This window comes from Aristolochia californica, unplaced genomic scaffold, assembly GCF_029961685.1.
Source record: "Aristolochia californica isolate CCGP_79_NKW_82.1479 unplaced genomic scaffold, dmAriCali1.0.hap1 SCAF_9, whole genome shotgun sequence".
Lineage (NCBI taxonomy): Eukaryota > Viridiplantae > Streptophyta > Magnoliopsida > Piperales > Aristolochiaceae > Aristolochia > Aristolochia californica.
Window position 1 is genome coordinate 26,084,387 of NW_027182290.1, and position 23,728 is coordinate 26,108,114.

The following is a 23,728-nucleotide window of genomic DNA, read 5'->3' on the forward strand; positions in this document are numbered from 1 at the left end:
CATAATATTTTGGAGAAAGTTTATGGTGCTTGGAGGCAGTTAGGGACAGTTTGCGGTAGTGTTAGAGCTTTAACCACACATAATCTCCAGGGGAATAATAGACCTCACGGTGCTTCTTATCATAATAGAGCTTCATAGAGTGCTGGGCCTCCTGGAGATGAGTACGTACCTCAATGAGCATAGCATCTCTTTCATCTAATGCTTGATCCAAAGTGATGACTTTGGATGCCCCTAGTTCATAGGATAACAGACGAGGTGGATCTCTACCATAAACTACCCTAAAAGGAGTAGTTCTCAGTGCACTATGGTAAGATGTGTTATAGCAAAATTCTGCCCAGGAAAGCCACTTAACCCACCGTTTAGGTGAGTCCCCCACAAAACAACAAGATACATTTCAATCATGTGATTGACGACCTCGGTTTGTCCGTCAGTCTGTGGATGATATGTAGAAGAAAATGCCAATTGGGTGCCCTGTAACTTGAATAATTCTTTCCAAAAGGTACTAGTAAAAATGGCATCCCTGTCACTGATAATGGATGCTGGAATCCCATGTAACCGGACAATGTGGTCCATAAATAACTGAACTACATGAGCAGCAGTATATGGATGCGCCAAAGCAATGAAGTGACCATATTTGGAAAAACGATCAACCACAACTAATATCACTGATTTACCTGATGAAATGGGAAGGCCATCAATGAAGTCCATTGAAATGTCGAACCAGATTTGAGACGGTAGCTGTAGAGGTTGTACTAGGCTGACGAGACTTAAAGATTCGGCCTTGTTTCGTTGACAAATCTGACAAGTAGCTACATAATCAGCAATCGTGCTCTTCATGCCCCTCCAATAAAATTCCCGACTGATTCGGAAATATGTTTTTTGTCGACCCTCATGTGTGCTATCATGGATAGAAGACAGAATTGTGTGAAGAAGTGGGGTTGTGTGATGCATTAAAATCTTGTTTTTGTAGAGTATAAGACAGTCCTGAATCGTCCAATGATGAGCTGCTGTCCCTTGCTGAATATCCTGATATAATGAAATAAGTTCTGGATATTGATGTGTCTCCTCATGAATAGAATCCCCCAAATTCAAAGTGCCTGACTTATATTGAACTGTAAAATCGAAGCTCATGCGTTTAGTCAACCAATGTTGTTGTGGTGAAGTGGTGAGGCGTTGTTCAAGAAGATACTTGTGGCTGCAATGATCTGTACGAATGAGAAATGGCCGTCCCCAAAGATAAGGTCGCCAATGTTGGACAACCTTCGCTAACCCAATCAGTTCCCTCTCATATGCGGCTAACTTGTGGTGGTGTTGTCCCAACTGGCGGCTGAAATAAGCAATGGGGTGTCCCAATTATTGTAACACTACACCAATACCTCCACCAGATGCATCATATTCCACCACAAAGTCTTCATCAAAATCTGGTAATTGTAGTACAGGCGCTGAGGCTAAGGCCTCCTTTAACAGCTGAAAGGCCTAATCTACTGAGGAAGACCAGTTGAATGCATGTTTCTTGAGAAGGTTGTTGAGTGATGCTGCTATTAGGTCATAATATTGGATAACTTTTTTGTAATATCCCGCTAGGCCCAAAAATCCCCTTAATGCGGTAAGGGAGGTTGGAGGAGGCCAATCTGTTACTGCTTGGATCTTGCTCTGGTCAACTTTCACGCCCACAGCTGATATGACGTTGCCCAAATATGCCACTTTTGAGGCGCCCATAGAACATTTGGATCTATTCAAAACCAAATGATGGGAGCGTAGAATGGTAAATACCTGATGGAGGTGTTGGAGATGTTCGATCCAATTTTTGCTATAGATCAAGATGTCATAAAAAAATACTAACACATAGTTCCGCAGAAGCAAGCAAAATACCTCATTCATGAGGGCCTGGAAGGTGGAGGGTGCATTGGAGGGAATGAAGGGCATGACGAGGAACTCGAAATGACAGTGGTGCGTGCGGAACGCAGTCTTCTCCACATCTGCCGGGTGAACTCTAATTTGATGATAGCCCGATTTCAAATCTAACTTGGTAAAAATCGTAGCACCATGTAACTCATCCAGCAACTCGTCCACCACTAGAATGGGAAACTTGTCTTTAATTGTCTGCAAATTGAGTTGCCTATAGTCGACACAAAACCTCCATGATTTATCCTTTTTGCGTACCAGTAAAATAGGTGATGAGAAGGGAGACCTACTGGGCTGGATAACTCCCTGAGCGAGCATATTCATGCACTGTCTATCGATTTCATCTTTCTGTATATGTGGATAACGATAAGGGCGCACCACCACTGGATCGGTTCCCAACTTCAAACGAATATGGTGATCACAGTGACGTACTGGTGGTAGACCAGTAGGGTCATTAAATAAATCCACAAATGTTGTAAGTAAAGGAGCTAACTTACAATCACCAGTGTTTTGAAGCTGTAAACTGTGAAGTGCGTTAGGTACCTGTGCCACAATACCCTGTAATGTAATCTGGCCCTGTTGTGCTGTAAATGTCATAGTCCGAGCCTGAAAGTCCCACAATATAGGGCCTAATAACTTAAGCCATTTTACCCCGAGCACCAAATCAAATCCTACCAAACGAATGACCAGTAAGTCCGCCTGAAATGAATGTCCCTCAATGGTAAAAGAGGTGTTTTCACATAACCCCACACTGGAAATTTTAGCCCCATTGGCCACTGAAACCGAGAGACCCTTTTGCTGTTGAATTTCCGATCCCAATTGTTTCGCTGCGGGCTCACTGATAAAATTATGTGTGCTGCCAGAATCAACTAAAGCAAGTAACAGGAGGTGGTGTAACTTGGCCTTGACCTGCATTGTATTCGAACTATGCAGGCCATGCATGGCATGGAGGGAGAGTTCTGGGTCTTACTGTTCCTCTTCAACAAATTCATTTTCAGGAAGCTCTTCTGAACCTTCTTCCCAAAGTTCAATACTGAATAATCGTTTACAGGTATGTCTCGGAAGAAATTGTTCATCACAATTAAAACATAGGCCCTTGGCCTTTCTAGCTTCCATTTCCTGTTTAGTCAAGAATTTATGTGGAAGATTGTGGAGGGGGGGGGGCACACTTGGAGACTGGTTTGTACGGTTAGGGGTAGAGGAGCCAAAATGTGGGCCAAGTGTAGTAACCGGTAGTCTGTTGTTCCAAAATGGTTTTCAGCCTAAGGATTCCCTCAGAACTCTTTGTTTCTGTTCCACCGCCCTGGCATAATTTATGGCTGAGTCCAAGTCTGTCAGACCAAGTAATTCTACTTCCATTCTAACTGCCTCACTCAATCCCGCATTAAAAATCTGAACATGTAGGTGAGGAGGAACAAAGTCACTTGCTCGGGCCAACCTTTCTTGAAACATTTTTTGGTACAATTCTAAGGTGTCAGTCTATTTATAGTTGATCAATTCCTCCACTGGGTTGCAACTAGCTGGAGGTCCAAACCTCATCTGGCAAGCATGTTTAAAATGCAGCCAATCCTGAGTGGAATGGACATTTCAGTAGTGATGGAACCACATGAACGCTTCATTGAGCAGGTGGTAGGCGACCAGTGTAACCTTGTCCATATCCATCGTTTGTTGATGATAGAAAAATTGATCACATTTTGTGAACCAAAGTAAAGGATCTTTAGATCCATCATATGTAGGAAAGTTGAGTTTAAAGTACTTGGGAACCGTAGTTGGTCCCTGTGCGTGAGTAGCCATGGGAACAGGTTGTTGGCGTAGTGGTGGGGGTGGTGGTGGTGTGAAGTGTGGGTGATGTACTGCCTGTGGTTGAAATTTGGTGGCTGGTGGTGGCGCTAGCGATTGAATTGCAGCAAGTTGGCGGATGACGGTTTGGAGAGAGGATTCCAACGTGTGCAATGTATTATGGATGTTAGTAATTTCAGCACCTTGAAGAGTGGATCTTTGTTGAAGATCTGAAAGCACTTGACGTATGTCCTCTGGAGAAGAGGAGTCGCCGAGGGTGGACCTGTCTGATACCACGTTGTTAGGATCTTCATGAGCCATGGATCTTGTCACCCTCCTCTCTTCTCTTCCTTCCTTTGCTTGCTTGACGTTGAGGTAGATTGATGGGGTGATGAGGAAGAATTTTGGAAAGGGGAATTGGGGGAAAACGGGGGAGAGCTTGAAGGAGCTCTCGACCTGTTAACTAAATTAATCTAGGCTAAATTATAACTCAATTGCTACCTTTCATTAACCTAGTCGTCCCCTTAAATAGGGTTGAGGACGCCAAATACAATTCAGACCCTTGGGTCACTGGTTCAAGCCAAATAAATTCTAAACCAAACCAAACCAAAGTCAATTACTGAAATTTGAAAACCACTTTAATTAATTCCTACACCTGTTGGTAACTCGTGATGCTATTGAGTCCATAACAGGTTACTATATCATTAGGGTTATGTTTAACTGTGAACACCCACTTCCATCCAACTATCCTTTTGTGTAGAGAAAGAGGCACTTATGTCCAAGTATTGTTTTCATATAAATCTGCCATTTCTTCTTCTACGACTGCCTTCAAACCTAGTTTTTGAATCGTCCTATGACCTATGAAGAGAAGTAGAAGACAAAGAAGCAAGGTATGTACAACAAGCTGAAGATAATTGGTGAATGAATAGACATTAGTCAGTGAATGAGGAGTAGAGGATTGGATGCAAGACCATGGTTCTTTCCAAATAACAATATGCCTGGTGTCATATGGAGGACCAAACATAATGGGTGAAGGAGGAGAACTCACCTCAAGAGGTTCTATAGATTCCACTGGGTAGTGGTCAACCAATGAGTCATGGAGATGGATATTACTATTTGTGTTAGAGCTAATTGGATCTTCCAATGGCACTCTAAGTTTTGGAAAATCTATAGAAGGGGAGAACCAGGTGGTGCAGTACCCAAGGAATAAATGATTGTTTGCAATGAAAGTCACATCTACTGAAACAAATAACCCTTTTAAGTATGGATTATAACATACATAACTTTTTTAGGTATGAGAGTATCCCCAAAAAAGTACATTTAATAGCTCAAAGAAACTGTTTGTTTGTGCAAAGAGATGTATTATACATGGAACAAGTATGACCAAAACCCTTCAAAGAAAGGGGGGAAACATTATCAGGGAGGTATAACTTGGAGTATGATGACCTGTTATGAAGAACTGAGGAAGGGAAATGATTAATCAACCAACATGTGGTGAGGAATGCACATGGCAAATAGAAATGAAGTACATTCATACCCATTGGTAAAGCCCTGACAACCTCGAGTAAGTGCCTATTTTTCCTTTCGGCCACCCATTCTACTATGGACTATAACTACATGATGTTTGATGGATGTGTCCATGTGAATTAAAAAATTGTTGAAACTCACCTGACATATATTCTTTGGCTTTATTAGATCAAAGAACTTTCAATTTTGTATCAAATTGAGTAGAAACCATAACTTGAAAATATTGAAAAATAGGTAAAACTCCAAACCAATCTTAACCATGTAACTCTAGAGTAATCATCTAAAAATATAATGAAGTATTTTGACTGAGAATTATTTGCGATATTTAACGGTCCCCACACATTAGTATGAACTAAGGAGAAGGGAGTAACACCCTTGATTTCAAATTGAGGAGAATAAATATTTCTATGGTGTTTACTCAAGTGACAAACTTCATATTGTAGATCAGATATAGAATTAAAATAAGGAAACAATGTTTGGATTGGTTGAAGAGACGAATGTCCCAATTTATTGTGCCTTTGAAGAGCCTTGTGTTGTGAAATTTCTGCTAATGTAACTGCTAGTGCGTCCAAGAAGAAATTCCTACTTGCTCATGGCCTCCGCCAATCACCTATTTGGTGTGCATACCCCGAAAGGTACAAAAGGTAGAATAAACAAATATGGAGCAATTAATTTTTTTGGTTAATTGAATAATAGATAGTAAGCTTAGTGAAACTTGAGAAATAAAAAGAACATCTTGGTGAAGTGAAGGTGTAATAGTAGTAGACCCTATCCTTGTACCTTGGTTTGGGATCCATCGCTATCAACAATTTATCTTTATAAAAAGAGGATAATGAGGTTAAAATATTAACATCACCTGTTAGATGCTCAAAGGCTCCAAAGTCAATAATCCAGGGAGATGAAGAGTGAGAGACAACACCGAACATAACACAAATAGTAGTGGCAGAATTACTACTAGAGGTGGATGCATTATTGGGAGTGGAATGCAGCACATCCTTCAATTTTTGGAGCAATTTAAAATCTTGATATGTGACGACCTGATCTATGACGTCCTACTTGCCTTCAAACTTAATTGTAGTGGTAGTTGAAGCTTGATTAGCAGTGACCCAATTAAGCACTCCATGTATTTTCCAACATGTGTCAACTAGGTGGTTGAATTTACCACAGTGTGTACACACTCGATTTAATGTACCTTGTCTTTGAGGAAATTGGCTAGTCCTACCACCCCTTCCTTTTCCGCCTCTATTATTGGCATTACCTCCCCTATTTTGAGAGTACACGGCTGTTGAAACATCTAGGGAGCTGCCCAAGGATGTATCTAGTATACAAAATAGTGATGTACATATATCATCAAATGAGGGTAGTGTAGCAGAGCTAAGGATTTGGGTCTTAGCCACTTCTTGGTATAGTTTAATATTTGCAAGACAAATAGCTCCTACTAGTGCTTCCCTCTATTTTCCTTGAGCTACAATTCCAATCAAGTATGGTTTTGTGTCATGGTCCCTAGTCATGGATCGAATAACTCGGCATGGAATTTGTGAATCCAGCACTATAATAGAGCATCTGCTCTAGGTAAGGGCAGATAAAGAGTCTCATTTCTCTAGCCTGGTCTCAGATAGGACGAAAGCACCTCCTTTGTTGGGCTAGGCTACTGCTCGGTAAGGGTAGAGGGCCCTTGCTGCTGCTGCTGGGATAGGAGGGGAAGGGGTCCCCTTTTTGCTCACGGAAAGAGGGTTTGGAACCCTCTTTGTTGTTGCTCGTGTTCGGGCTGCAAGCCCCTAACTTGGACAGTCCTTGGAGCTGAGGTTAGGGGTTCCTAACCTGACTTCTTGCTGGTCTTGAGGCTGAAAAACACTGATTTATTGCTGCTCGTGGTGTGGTGATGGAGAAGCCTCAAACCAGGCTTGAAAAGAGAGGGTGAAACCCTCTATAGCTGATGGTAATGGATGGGAGGCTGAAGCCTCTGATTGAACTTGGAAAAGGGACAACAATTCCCCTCTCCTCTTCGGTATGGATCTATGTAAATAGAAATCAAAATAGGGAACAAGGAAATTCAGATTCAAGAGGGACTCTCGACCTAGAGCTCATCAAGGAGACCTCCAAACCCTAGAGCTCTCAAGGAGAACTCCATACGTTGTTTAACCTAATTCAAGACTTGCCTTTTTTTCTCATTCCCTTGGCCTCTAAGGAGGGTTGACACCAACCATAGTTTTAGGGTTAATTATTATAATTTTACCCCTATGGAAATTTAACTTTAATAATGCATAAAAAAGAATTTAAAACAATATAGAAAGAAAGCTATTAAATCTGTAACTCAGTGCGCCTCCGTTGTATGACTCGGTTAGCTATTGAGTCCTCAACATCTGCCTCCCCTTGGAGAAAGAGCTTGTCCTCAAGCTCATAAGCTGGGTAGACCTGTTTGAAGGTGTCCAACTGTTCCCATGTCCTAGTGTCTAGTTCTGTAGCTATCCACTGGATTAGAATCTCCCACTAGTCATTGACCAAATGGGCGCATAACACTGTGGCTGGTGTAAGAATGATGTGTTCGTTGTCCACCGGAGGAAGGAACGGTGTGGTTGTTGGTGGTGATCCCGTATATAGTCTCAGGAGGGATACATGAAACACATCATGTAGATTGGCCATGGCTGGAAGTTGTAGTTGATAGGCCACTGGTCCCACACTCGAATAATTGAGAAGTACCCAAAGAACTTGGGTGAGAGCTTATGGTGTTGCAGTCCAGCAATGGACTACTGGCGGTATGGTTGGAGTCGTAACCAAAGTAATCCCCTACCTCATATGAGACGTCTCAGTGTCCCTTGTCATCGGTAATATTTTGTAATACCTGGTCACGATCCATGAGTGCCTGGTCAATGGCGTCCACACGGGTGGACCCTAGAGAATAAGAGAGTAGCTGAGGGGGATCCCTGCCATAGAGAACCTTGAAAGGAGTGGATTGCAAGCCTGAGTGGAATGAAGTGTTGTAACAGTATTCAGCCCACGGTAGCCACTGAACCCAGTATTTTGGATGATCGCCTACAAGGCACCGTAGATACATTTCGATGGTGCGGTTATCCACCTCGGTTTTGCCATATGTTTGTGGCTGATATGAGGAGGAAAATTTCAACTTTGTAGCACTCAAACGAAAAAGTTCCCGCTAGAAAGTGCTGGTAAATACCACGTCTCAATCACTGACAAAAGATTCTGGAATGCCATGTAAGCAAAAAATATGCTTAAGGAAGATCTGTGCCACTCGGGATGCAGGAGAACCGATCGACCACCTGATTTTCGGCTGACTATGGAAGACCCTCAACAAAGTCCATCGAAATATTGGCCCAGACTTGTGTAGGGAGTGCGAGAGGTTGTAGAAGAACTGTTGGACTTAAGTGGTCAACTTTGTTGCGTTGACATACCTGACATGCAGAAACATATGTGGCTATGGTGGTCTTCATGGCTTGCCAATAAAAATCTGTTCAAACACGTTGACGCCTTCATGTGTGTTGTCATGGTAGGCAGAGAGGACTGCTGGAATCAACTCGGAAGTGTGTGGTAGATAAATCCGTTGTTTGTAGCAAATAAGGGAAACCTGGATGGACCACTTAAAATCCATTGTCCCCTCTATAATTTTTTTGTGTACCTTCTGTAGGATAGGAAGAGTGGCATGGGCCTCTCACACCAAGTCTAGGATGAAGAAATGAGGCTGGCTAATAACATATATGAGTTGTTGGTGTTCAAAATACTGTGAAAAGGGATTTGCTGCCTTGTTTAATCTTCCCGAATGATACTCAATTGAAAAATCAAATCCCAACAAATTACTGATCCAGTGCTGCTCTGGCGAAGTCCTGAGGCACTATGCAAGTAAAAATTTAAGGCTATAATGATCAATAGGGATGAGAAATGCACGGCCCCACAAGTAAGGACGCCAGTGTTGGACCACCTTGGCCAACCCGATTAATTCTCTTTCATACGCTGCCAATTTGTGATATTGTGCTGCCAACCGCTTGCTAAAATATGCAATGGGGTGTGACTGCTGCTATAAGACGGCCCCAATGTTATGGTCCTAGGTTAAGTACTTATGTCTTTCGCTCCTAACAGGCCGGTCTTTTGGGTAGTATTGGCTAGGTGTTTAACATTTGGTATCAGAGTGGGCTCCTACGTCACGAGTTCGAGTCCCGGGACGCGCAAAGGTTGGATTAAAATTACTGGTAGGTTCGGAAGGGGCGACCTAACGGGGCGATCTGGAGAACTGCGAAGGGGCACAAGAAGTAGGCCGCCGCTAGAGTAGGCCATTGGGTTGGGCTAGTGTCGTTGCGCCGCCATGGTCGTCGGCTCGCGAAGGTGGGGTGTGATGTTATGGTCTTGGGTTAAGTACTTATGTCTTCAGCTCCTAACAGACCAGTCTTTTGGGTAGTATTGGCTAGGTGCTTAACACCAAATGCCCCCACCAGACGTGTCGCACTCAACCACAAATAAGTCCTCAAAATTGGGAAGTTGTAGGACTGGTGTGGAGGTGAGAGCTAGTTTGAGGGCCTCAAAGGACTGTGTGGCCACATAATTCCAAATAAAGGAATTCTTCTTGAGAAGATTTGTCACTTGTGCTGCCAAAAATCCTCTCAAAGCTGAGCAAGACTGAGGTTGTGGCCAATCATGAATTACCTGAATCTTCTCAGGATCAATAGTGACCCCCGCATGTGATATAATGTGGCCGAGAGAGGCGACATGTAATGCCACAAAAGAGCATTTGGATTTCATCAAATAAAGCTGATGTGCTCGTAACAATTTAAAAATTATCCGTAAATGTGCTAAATGCTCTGTTGTGGACTCAATAGCACACCGAGTCACACAACGAAGAAGACAACAACAACTCACTCAATAGGATTTAATTCTTATATTTCTTTGAGTAGGATTTATTTCTAATATTGTTTTAAGTAGGATTTATTTCTTATATTGTTTTAAGTAGGAGTTATTTCTAATTACTTTTTATGTAAGGCCATTATGGGGAATTATTGTAACCCTAACCCTAAAACTCCCTATTTAAGGGATAGGTATGAATGAAATAGGTAAGCTTTGAGATTTTAGAATAACCTAGTCTAAATAGGTTGGGATCACCTCTTGATCCCGAGTTTAGGGTTTACTCCAAAAATCCAACCTATCATTCACCCTCCATTGCCATCCATCTTCACCCAAATTCATCCACCATCATCCCTATTAAGAAAAGGAGCTTCCTGCCCCTTTTCCGAGCCCAAAGAGGAGGTCTATCCTCCTTCTTGGCAGCAGCAACAAGAGAGGCCCAATTCCTCCCTTACCAAGCAGCAAAGTGAGGATTTTTATCCTCAAATCTTGAGCAATTCCTGGTGCAACGTGGGAGCTGATCATAGCATCAAAGAAGAGGTATTAATCTATCCCAAACTCGTGTTTCAAGTTATTTAAGAAAGAAGGATTGCATTCTTAGCTAGAGCAACAACAAAGAGGGCCAAACCCTCTTTGCCGTGACCAATAAAAGAGAGCACCTTGCTCTAGCAAGGTCAGCATTGTTGTGGGGTCTTCTACCTAGCACAACAACTCGGTAGGACCCTCAAAAGAGGATCTTTCCTCCTGGCCAAGCATTGGTTAAGGAGAAATACTCATACACAGACCCTTGACGTGAAGTGAGTAAATTCTGAGTGCTGGATTCACAAATCCCACGCCGTGTTACTCGATCCATGACTCGGGACCGTAACATGCTCTTCCCCGTACTTGTTGTTTATGTGTATATCATAAAAAAACAAGTACAAATTTCCAAAGATAGTTGCTAAATACCTCATTCATTAGTGCTTGAAAAGTGGATGGTGCATTTGATAACCCAAACAACATAACCACAAACTCAAAATGGCTGTGATGTGTGCGGAAGGCCGTCTGCTCAATGTCGGAGGGGTGCATAGAAAGCTGATGATATCCAGAGCATAAATCCAGTTTAGTGAAGACCCACGACCCATGTAATTCATCCAGGAGCTCCTCCACTACCGGAATAAGAAACTTATCCTTCACGGTATGAACTTTTATCTCCCTATAATGGATACAAAATATCCATGTTTGCCATCAAGTTTCTTTACGAGTAAGACGGTGTTATGGTCCTGGGTTAAGTACCTATGCCTTCCACTCCTAACAGGCCGGTATTTTCGGATGTATTGGCTAGGTGCTTAATATTTGGTATCAGAGCAGGCTCCCATGTCGACCGTTCGAATCCCGAAGGGGGCGACCTAGCGGAACGGGCAACCTAGAGGCCAGATAAAAATTACTAGTAGGCCGTAGGAACTTAACTCGGGTCCGGCCAGTGTCGCTAGAGTGGGTTGTCACTAGAGTAAGTCGTCGCTAGAGAGGGTCGCCGTGGACGTCGGCTCGCGAAGGTGGGGTGTGATGTTATGGTCTTGGGGTTAAGTACCTATGTCTTCCGCTCCTAAGAGGCTGGTCTTTTGGGTAGTATTGGCTAGGTGCTTAACATTTGGTATCAAAGCAGGCTCTACGTCCTGAGATCAACTCCCCGCGTGCGTGGGTGACCGCAATCCCCGGACGTTCCCCAAAAGCTCTCGTTGCTATGTTAATGCCGCTGTGGTTGTCGGTTTGGGAGGGCCGGGTGTACTGTTATGGTCCTGGGTTAAGTACCTATGCCTTTCACTCCTAACAGGCCGGTCTTTTAGGATGTATTGGCTAGGTGCTTAACAGACGGGTGAACAGAAGCGGGTTTGGCTACTGCGAATAAGGCCCTGTTGTAACATGGCCTAGAACTGTCTCTCGATTTCATCCTTTTGTAGGTGGGGATACCGGTATAGCTGAACTACCACCACATTAGAACCTGATTTTAAACAGATCCTATGGTCACAGTGTCACAAGGAAGGCAATCCGGAAGGCTCGTGGAAGAGGTCGGAGAACTCGTCGATAAGATTTTTGAAAGTGCTGTTTAGTTGGGCTTGTGTGTGAATGGTAAGAAGATGGTGGGTTTTGTCCACATGTCTGCTCTGTAATAGCACTTGGCAACCGCTCAATACAATGCTCATATTTAAAAACCATTTGATGCCTAACACCATATCAAATCCTGCCAAAGGTATGACAAAAAATTCTGAATGAAATAAAGTCGTACCAATTGAAAATTTTACTGTTTTGCTAATTCCATAGCTAGGGACTTTCTCCCCATTGGCCATTGAAACTGTGGTTGTTGGGTGTGGAAGGGTCTGTAACTAAAGATGCTACGCCACTGTCAAGCTAAGAAAATTGTGTACTTCCCGAGTCAACTAGTCTCACAAGTTCCTGGTTGAGGACACGAGCTCTAACTTGCATAGTTTTGGCAGATTTCTGCCCTGTAATGGCATGCAGAGAGATTGATGGTGGTTCCTCCTCAATAAGATCATCAATATTTTTTGTATCCTCTGTTTCATCCACTTCGAGCCAGAACAATCGTTTACATTGGTGGCATGCCCGGTATGGTTCATAACATTGTAGCATAGATTTTTGGATCTTCGTTTCGCAATCTCAGCATAGGTTAATTTTCTTATATATTGCGGTGGGGTTTACTAGAGTGTGTATCGGCTGCCAGAGTAGTAAGCAAATTATTTATGGGTGGTGGTAATTCTGGATGTGGCACCTGAGGAGAAGTATTTTGTCGCCCTTGCCAATTGGAGGAAGTGTTCCGTTCCCCTTACCAAACTGGCCTACGATGTTGAAGCCATTGTCGTTGTTCCATCGCTAGAGCTAAATTCATTGCCCGAGCCAAATCTGAAGGTGAATGAAGTTCCACCTCTAACCTCAGAGATTCAGTGAGGCCTACTATAAATAAGTTGACCTGCTGGTCGACTCATACCAACCGGCCAGTGCGAGCCAATTTTTCTTGGAATTGTTTTTGATATAGTTCAATAGACCCGGTTTGTCTCAACATAACCAAAACCCTCAAGGGGTTACTGTGGGCGGGAGGGCCAAATCGAATTGTGCATAACTCTTTAAATTCCTCCCAATCCAACACTAATCTTTCTAGTTCCATCTAGTGAAACCATAGTTGTGCCTCATCTAACATGTGGAAGACGGTAAGTCCCACCTTGTCAAACTCAGTAGTCCCTTGTTTTGAAAAAAAAATTCTCACGTCTATGCAACAAAATTAAGGGATCAACTGACCCAGTAAATTTAGGAAAATCCAATTTTGTGTACCTAGGTATTGTACCTCCTCTCTATGGTGCATGGACAATGGTGCGCCCAACAAACTGCTCCTCCCTCGGTTGTGCGAATGGTTTCTCTCCCCCCCCCCCCTCTTCAGTCTGGGATAGAGTGTCTCTCTGCCATGAGATCTGGTATGATGCTAGTGAGTCGTTGGATTTGAAAACTCATACCAGAAATTTATTCCAACTTTTCTCGTGCTTTAGCCTGTTCATCTTGCATCCCTTTGATCATGCTTCTAAGTTCGTCATTATTGGATGTATCCCCCCTGTTACCCTTCTCTGATACCAAGTTGGTATTGTACCTAGTCATGGATCAAGTAACTCGACTTGGGATTTGTGACTCCAACACTGTAATAGAGCAGATACTCTCTGTAAGGGCAGATAAAGAGTCTCCTTTCTATGGTCTAGTCTCGGATAGGAGGAAAGCAGCCTCTTTTGTGGGGCTAGGCTACTGCTAAGTAAGGGTAGAGGGCCCTTGCTGCTGCTGCTCGAACAGGAGGGGAAGGGGTCCCCTTTTTTCTCACAGAAAAGAGGGTTTGGAACCCTCTTTGCTGCTGCTCATGTTAGGGCTGCAAACGCCTAACTTGGGCAGTCCCTAGAGCTGAGGTTAGGGGTTCCTAACCTAGCTTCTTGCTAGTCTTGAGGCTGAAAAACTCTGATTTATGGCTGATCGTGGTATGGTGATGGAGAAGCCTCAAACCAGGATCGGAAAGAGAGGGAGAAACCCCCTATAGCTGCTGAGAATGAATGGGAGGCTGAAGCCTATGATTGACTTCGGAAAGGGACAAAAATTCTGTTAAGCACCTAGCCAATACTACCCAAAAGACCGGCCTGTTAGGAGCGGAAGACATAGGTACTTAACCCAGGACCATAACATCACACCCCACCTTCGCGAGCCGACAACCACTGCGGCGTAACGACACTGGCCCAACCCGGTGGCCTACTCTAGCGGCGGCCTGCTCCTAGTGCCCCTTCGCAGTTCTCCAGGTCACCCCCTCCGCTAGGTCGTCCCTTCCAAACCTACCAGTAATTTTAATCTAGCCTTTGAGCGCCCCGGGACTCGAAATCGCGACGTGGGAGCCCGCTCTGATACCAAATGTTAAGCACCTAGCCAATACTACCCAAAAGACCGGCTTGTTAGGAGCGGAAGACATAGGTACTTAACCCAGGACCATAACATCAAATGTTAAGCACCTAGCCAATACTACCCAAAAGACCGGCCTATTAGGAGCGGAAGACATAGGTACTTAACCCAGGACCATAACATCACACCCCACCTTCGCGAGCCAACGACCACGGCGGCGTAATGACACTGGCCCAACCCGGTGGCCTACTCTAGCGGCGGCCTACTCCTAGTGCCCCTTCGCAGTTCTCCAGGTCACCCCCTCTGCTAGGTCGCCCCTTCCAAACCTACCAGTAATTTTAATCTAGCCTTTACGCGCCCCGGGACTCGAACTCGCGACGTGGGAGCCCGCTCTGATACCAAATGTTAAGCACCTAGCCAATACTACCCAAAAGACCGGCCTGTTTAGGAGCGGAAGACATAGGTACTTAACCCAGGACCATAACAGTACCCCGCCCTTCCCCGAGCCGATGACCGCGGAGGCTACCACAACAGAGCAACTGGAGCCAGGTCGAACCCGGGTCAGTCCAGGCGCGTAACCACCCGCATTCGTTTTTGGGGGCACCAGGATTTGAACTCGCGACCGAGCGCTAGCTCTAATACCAAATGTTAAGCACCTAGCCAATACTACCCAAAAGACCAGCCTGTTAGGAGCGGAAGACATAGGTACTTAACCCAGGACCATAACAAATTCCCCGCTCCTCTTTGGTATATATCAATGTAAACAAAAATCAAAATAGGGAAGGAGGAAATTTTGATTCAAGAGGGAACCTGGACCTAGAGCTCATCAAGGAGACCTCCAAACCCTAGAGCTCGTCAAGGAGAACTCCAAACCCTGTTTAACCTAATTCAAGACTTGCTTTTTTTCTCATTCCCTCGCCCTCATAGTTTTAGGGTTAATTATTACAATTCTTCCCCCATGGCAATTTAACTTAAATAATGCATAAAAAACGAATTTAAAATAGTATGGAAAGAAAGCTATTAACTCTGTAACTCAGTGCGCCTCTATTGTATGACTCGGTTAACTATTGAGTCTTCAACATTTTGCAAGCTTCCACTCTTGCAAAAGACCTCTGTTTCGCAAGAAAATCCTGAAAAAATTTCCCTTGTTTAGTATTTCACAATGTTTGAAGAACATCATACAACTTTTGACAACTATTAGCACTAGAATAAAGTTTAGCACAAGTATCCAAACCAATTTTGTCATTTCTAGATGGATCACATTATTTTCTATACTCTCTTCTATACTATTGATTAGCCAAGTAATGACAAGTGTACCTTCTTTAAGCCACTTTTTGAAAATAATGCATTCCTCATTAACAAGAGAAGGAAGATCAGCCAAGTGACATGAAAAGCCTCAAGTAATGAGAATCCTCTTAATGGACTAACACCAATTCAATTAATTAGACATGTTAGTAATTAGATGCCCTAATTCCAAACTAACGAGAGCAATAATAATAAATGCGGAAGAAGGAAAAACAAGCACGAAATCAAACACAAGATTTATACAGGTTTGCTACAAGGTGAGTCTACGTCTTGTCTACCGCTGTTGTAGTAATCCACTATAAAGATGTAATAGTTTATAAGAGAAATCACACACACTTACAGGTATTTTCTCCAACCTCTCTCGGGCTATAACTCTAGCTCCTTCTTGGTGATGATAAAATCCTAATAGCTGCACCCATCAATTATAAAGAGAAAATTAGGGCAACCGCGATACAAGAGTAAAATTTCCAAATTGCCCTTAATGAAACAACAATTAATATATCCTGGATCGAGTGGGGGCACGCCCCCTTCTAAACCCACGAAGACCTTACCACAAAGGTCGATCCACATACTGACTCAGTGTAGGGCGTTGATTAGGCTCCACAACTTAACAATTTTCCACTTTTCAATTCTCAAATAAAAATCCAACTGAAGTTGTGCACAACTTTAGTTTCTCAATCGTAACAGTCTTTGTCAACATATCAGTCGGATTCTGGCTTCCATGAATCTTCTCAAGTGCTATGACTCCATCCTCCAGAGCCGATCTGATGAAGTGATAATGCACCTATATGTTCTTTATTCTAGTATGATAAACGAGATTCTTTGCTAAATGAATAGCACTTTGATTGTCTCAATACAACACATTCTTCCTATGCTTGAGACATATTGAATTTAGGGAAAAGAGAAATACTTCATTGACTTATTGTAATAAGAGTACATGAACTTCTATTTATAATAGAGGAAGGTAGTAGAGTCCAATTACAATTAAAATACCTTCGTCCAAATTACACCTAAACTCTAACACTTAAAGATAATTCCTAGTATAATTAAATAACCCGATATAAATAGAAGATTATCATGACTAAAACACCTTTAAACTGAAACTCCTTTGTCAGACTTGCTTCCATAATAATTGTGGCTCTGTAAGACTTCTTCTTGTGTAAGACTCATAATGCAACCTCACATGATCATGGTGGGACCTACCAGCTCGTGTGATTATTGTGGGTCCATATCTTATAGGCTTGGGCCCATCTTCCAACACACTTGAATATGTGGGTCTTCCTTGGTCATGTGGGCTTAGGCCCATCTTCCAATACTCCCCCTCAATTTCGAGGTGAGAAAACATCATCAACTCCCAGCTTATTGCAAATGATGTATAGGATCCTCTCGTATAAAATGGCAATCTTCCATATCTTCCAACTCTCCCCCTCGTGCTGGTGCTCTCTTCCATGAGGCCCAACTGGCATAAAATAAGTGAGAGTAAAATTACTCCAAGCCATATGACATCACTCCATACTCCATTCATAACCCATGCTGGATGTAGGGCACACTCCTATCATTCTCAGGTAGTGGCACTCCTATCTTTCGCAGGTAGTGGGTCTATATGCAATGCTCAAAAGTGTAATAAAACTCTATCACCGTGTTCCTCCACAGGACAATGGCTCTCAAGAGGTAGGAGTAATAAATACCAATTAAGGGGGGTAACATATAAGTAGTAATAAGCTCCTCCATCATGGTGTCCCAACCTGGGCCCTAAGTCTCACAGGTAGAAAAGGGAGATAAATGTTTGTCATTCACAAGACGACGTTAAAAGACGTGATACGTGATAAATGTCTGTCATTCACAAGATGACAATAAAAGACGTGATAAGTGGGTAATGCCTATCATTCACAAGACGGCGATAAAATACCTACGGGTGTATATATATATATATATATATGTATATATATATGAATCTCAGTGGACTTAAAACACCTGTTATGGTCCCAGATCAACACAGAGATTCACACAGGAAGACGAAGGAGATAACGAAGAAGAAAACAAAGAGGAGGAAGAACGGCGATGGATAACCCGACTCTAAGGGAGTTCGTAACCTAAGGCTCTAAGGGAGTCCGTAACCTAAGGCTCTGAGGGTGTTCGCAACCTAGGTTCGTCGGAGGAGAACCTTGATCCTGTTTTGTTTCAAATTCAGCTTGCCCCATTTTCATTTCCTGACGTCCCTTAAAATAGGACTCATGATCCAAGGTTCCAAAGAGATTTACAATTTTGCCCCTCTATGGCATTTAACATGAAAATAAACTAAATGACTATATAGCTAACTCACTCAAAGTAATTGACTCAGCCATGGTGTTTTCGCCTGACTCGGCTCACTATTGGATCCATAACATCACACCCCTCCTAGAGAACGAGCTTGTCTATGAGCTCGAAGGTAGGGTAGGCTTTCCGAACTGATCTACATCAACCCAAGTAGCACCCCCTTGAACTATGTCTGTCAAAAATTTTGTGGGAGCCGAAGCGGTCCTGCTGGTTCCACCTGCAAAAGAAACAAACTTTTTTTTTTTTGTAACTCTTGTCTACAAGCACTTTTAGCATCAGTAGTTCGAGTGATTCAGACAGTGAGAGTCCTTTGAGCACGCGGCTCGAGATTGACCTTTGATCTCCTGCCAAGACAAAGTAATGTATCCAAGGCATCTTGGTTCAATTCACATGGAGGCTAGAAAATTGTCATGAACTCTCACTTGCCCTGAGTTTATGTGGAGTGAAACTGTCATTGAGTGACTGGCTTTTGATGCAGCCTTCACCACCAATTCCAGTGCACCAGTGTTACAATCCCGGGTCATGGATCAAGTAACTCAGCATGAGAGTTGTGAATCCAGCACTGGTACTGAGTTGCTAGATTCGGTAAGGAGGGTTAAAGGTCCCTTCATTGGGTACTCTTCCACCAGTGATCAATCTCCCTTTTTATGATCTCATTCTAGTGCTAAAGTTATAGATAGAATGGAAGTAATTCAGGTGGAGAAAGAATGGAGAAATACTAGTTTTACTCACGTTAATCAGGGTTTCAAAACTGATTTGATGCAGCTCGTTCTAGGACTTGAAGACCTAGCTTGATGGGGCAGCCTTGGCTCACGTTGATGGCTGTCCTTGCTCTATTTTCGTGATGAATTCCCAGCAAGAAGAGTTGCTCTAATCCCTCACATGAGAGAACCAGAATTACTCCTCTTTTGCTGCTCGTCAAGAGGGGATTGAACCCAACTTCTTGTTGACAATGGTGATGAGAGAAGATCCTCTCTTTGGGCTCGGAAAAGGGGTAGGAAGCCCCTTTTCTTAGTATGGATGATGAGGGATGAATTTGGGTGAAGATGGATGGCAATGGAGGGTAAAGGATAGGTTGGATTTTTGGAGTAAACCCTAAACTCGGGATCAAGAGGTGATCTCAACCTGTTTAGACTAGGTTATTCTAAAATCTCAAAGCTTCCCTATTTCATTCATACCTATCTCTTAAATAGGGAGTTTTAGGGTTAGGGTTACAATAATTCCCCATAATGCCCTTACATATAAAGTAATTAGAAATAACTCCTACTTAAAACAATATAAGAAATAAATCCTACTTAAAACAATATACGAAACAAATCCTACTCAAAGAAATATAAGAATTAAATCCTATTGAGTGAGTTGTTGTTGTCTTCTTCGTTGTGTGACTCGGTGTGCTATTGAGTCCACAACATCTGCCTCCCCATGGAGAAAGAGTTTGTCCTCAAGCTCAAAAGCTGGGTAGACTTGTTGGAAGATGTCCACAGGTTCCCATGTTGCAGCGTCAGTCAGTGTCCGTCCACTAAACGAGAATCTCCCAATGATCATTGGTCAGCCGTGCAAGTAACACTGCAGCTGGGTTAAGAATAACCTCGCCATGATCAACCGGTGGTAGGAATGGAGTGGATGTAGGCTGTGCTCCGGAATGCGGCTTCAAAAGAGAGACAGGAAACACATCGTGAATTCTGGCTGTGTCCGGTAGTTTGAGTTGATAGGCGACTGGTCCCATGCGTCGAAGAATGGGAAACGGCCCAAAAAATCTGGGTGAGAGCTTATGACGTGGAGGTCCCGCTAGAGACTGGTGACGGTAGGGCTGGAGCCACAGCCACACATACTTTCCAACCTTAAAAGAGACCTCACGGTGGCCTCTGTCGTATACATCCTTCAGCTGAGCTTGGGCACGTCATAGCCATTCTGTGATATTCTATAGCTGTAGATCCCTGTCTATGAGTGCCTGATCAATCATGTCCACACGGGTGGACCCTGGGTTGTACGAGAGGAGATGAGGTGGATCCCGGCCATATATAACCCGGAAAGGAGTGGATTGCATTGCAGAGTGGAACGAAGTGTTATAACAGTATTCGGCCCACGAAAACCATTGAACCCATTGCCGCGGACGATCCCCCACCAAGCACCATAGATACATCTCGATGGTGTGGTTCACCACCTCAGTCTGCCCGTCTGTCTGTGGATGATAGGCGGATGAGAACTTCAATTTCGTCCCACTCAAGCGAAACAGTTCCCACCAAAAGGTGCTCGTGAAAACTGCATCTCTGTCACTCACAATGGATTCTGGAATGCCATGTAAGCGGACTATCTACTCCAAGAAAGTCTGAGCAACCCGTGTTGCTATATACGGATGAGCCATCGGTATAAAATGCCCGTACTTGCAAATCGATCAACCACTACGAAAAGTACGAATTTGTCGGCTGACAGGGGTAGGCCTTCCACAAAATCCATTGAAATGTCGGCCCAAACCTACGTAGGAAGGGCCAGAGGCTAGAGAAGGCCGGTTGGACTCAAGTGCTCGGCTTTGTTGCACTGGCATACCTGACAGTCACCCACATAAGTCGCAATAGAGGGTTTCATGGCTTGCCAATAAAAATCAGCTCGAATTCTGTGCAAGGTCTTCTGGATCCCCTCGTGTGTACTGTCGTGGTAGGCCGAGAGAATAACTGGAATCAACTCGGACTTAGGTGGAAGGAAAATCCATTGCTTGTAATAAATAAGTGAATCCTGGATGGACCACTTCACATTCATTGTCCCTTCTGAGATCTGTTGATGAAGTTCCTGCAGTGCAGGGTTAGTAGCATGTGCTTCTCGCACCAAGTCCATAATGAGAAATCTCGGCTGGCTGATCCAATAGACCGACTGCTGATCTTCAAAACACCGTGACAAGGCATCTGCCACCTTATTTAATCTCCCCGCACGATACTCTACCGAGAAGTCAAACCCCAACAACTTACTGATCTAGTGCTGCTGTGGCGACGTCGTCAAACGTTGTTCTAGTAGGAATTTAAGGCTATAGTGATCCGTGCGTATGAGAAAAGCCCGGCCCCAGAGATAAGGCCTCCAATGTTGGACCGCTTTGGCCAACCCAATCAATTCGCGCTCATAGGCTGCCAGTTTGTGATGGCGGGCTGCCAACTATCTGCTAAAATACGCAATAGGATGGCCCAACTGCTGTAAGATGGCCCCCATGCCCGCACCCGAAGTGTCGCACTCTACCACGAACAATTCATCGAAGTTGTGAAGTTGTAATACTGGCACGGATGCGAGGGCAACTTTGATTGCCACAAACGACGTGGTGGCCCCCTCATTCCAAATAAAGGAATTTTTCTTTAGTAAACTCGTCAATGGTGCTGCCACTTGCCCATAGTTCTGAATAAATTTGCGGTAGTAGCCCGCAAGACCTAGAAAACCCCGTAATGTAGAACACGACTGTGGTTGCGGCCACTCGTGAATAGCTTGGATGTTCTCGGGATCCACCGTAACCCCCTCATGTGAGATAATGTGTCCCAGATATCCCACATGTGAAGCCGCAAAAGAACACTTGGAGTATTTCAAATAGAGCTGATGTGCTCTTAACAAGTCGAAAACAATCCTCAAGTGTGCCAAGTGTTCCTCAACCGACTTGCTATATATCAAAATATCATCGAAAAATACAAGAACAAAATTTTGAAGATAGGGGCTAAATACCTCGTTCATCAAAACTTGAAAAGTGGAGGGTGCATTGGATAACCCGAACGACATGACGACGAACTCAAAGTGGCCATGGTGCATGTAGAACGCCGTCTTATTGATATAAGAGGGGTGCATCCGGACCTGATGGTATCCCGAACGGAGGTCGAGTTTAGTGAATAACCACGACCCATGTAACTCATCCAGAAGCTCATCCACTACCGGAATCGGGAACTTGTCTTTTATTGTCTGCACGTTCAACTCCTGATTATCCACGCAGAACCTCCATGTCCCATCATGTTTCTTCACAAGTAAGACGGGTGAACAGAACAGGGAGCGGCTGGGACGAATAAGACCCTGTTTCAACATCTCATGGCACTGACGCTCTATCTCGTCCTTCTGAAGGTGTGGGTAACGGTATGGTCGCACGACCACTACCTCAGAACCTGGTTTCTGACAGATCTTGTGGTCACAGTGCCTCATGGGAGGCAACCCCGAAGGCTCCTGTAAGAGGTCATAGAACTCCTCAACCAAACCATCACTAGTACTGTCAGGCTGATCCTGTGTCTGTAAAGTGTGTATACGGTGGGCCCTGTCCACCTGACAGCCCTGTAAGAGCACCCAACTTCCGGCCAAATCAAAGCTTATGGTTAGAGCCGAAAAGTCCCACAGAATAGGCCCCAACGTTTGTAATCATTTAATGCCTAAAACCTTATCAAATCCCGCTAGGGGAATAAAAAAAAATTCCGCATTAAATGAAGTAAATCCAATGGAAAAAGTTACCGCCTTACTAATCCCATAGCTAGGGACCTTGTCGCCATTGGCCACTGAGACGGTGGCTGTTGGAAGAGTGTGTATCTGGAGCTGGAGATGTTGTGCGGCTGTCAAACTCAGAAAATTGTGTGTACTCCCCGAGTCGATTAGTCCCACCAATTCTCGGTCGATGACATGAGCTCGGACTTGCATTGTAGTAGGCGATTTCTGCCCAGTAATAGCATGCAAGGATATCTCTGGTGGTTCCTCCTCGATAATATCCTCTGGTTCCTCTGGATCCTCTGAATCCTCCATCTCGAACCAAAATAATCATTTACATTGGTGTCCGACCTGAAACTGCTCATCGCAGTTATAACAGAGATTTTTGGACCGCCTTTCTGCCATCTCCGCACTCGTCAATTTTTTTATAAAGCTCGGTAGGGAATTACCAGGGAGGGGATCGGCTACCCGAGTCATAGTTAGAGTGTGTCTAGATGGTGCTGATGTAGATGCTCCCTGAGATGAATTATAGTGGCGCCCTTGCCACATGGGGGAAGTGTTCCTCTCACTCGACCAACCCGGCTTACGTTGCTGCAACTGTTGTCATTGTTCCATTGCTCGGGCCATATTCATGGCATGAGCTAGATCCGTGGGTATAAGGAGTTCTACCTCTAGCTGTAAATACTCATTGAGACCTGCTGTGAATAAGGAGACCTGCTGGTCAACCAATACCCTCTCTCCAGCACGAGCCAACTTTTCCTGGAATAGCTTTTGATATTGTTCCACCGAACCCGTTTGTCTCAATAGGACTAACTCTCCCAAGGGGTTGCTGTTAGCGAGAGGCCCAAATCTAACTATGCATAAATTTTTAAATTCTCCCCAAGTCATTCCTGGTCTCTCTTTCTGGACTCTAATGTCTCTCTGTCCTCAACTCCTGTAGCATGCTAATGATCCGGCTCATCTCTTCTTCCAAACCACAAACTTTTTCCAACACTGGTTGTGCTGTTTTAAGGCTTTCTTCTATCTTTTGTATCCTGATTTGGATTTCTTCATTGCTGATATTATCCCCCATGTTACCCAGCTCTAATACCAAGTTGTTACGGTCCAGGGTCATGGATCGAGTAACACGGCGTGGGAGTTGTGAATCCAGCACTGGTACTGAGTTGCTGGATTCGGTAAGGAGGGTTAAAGGTCCCTTCTT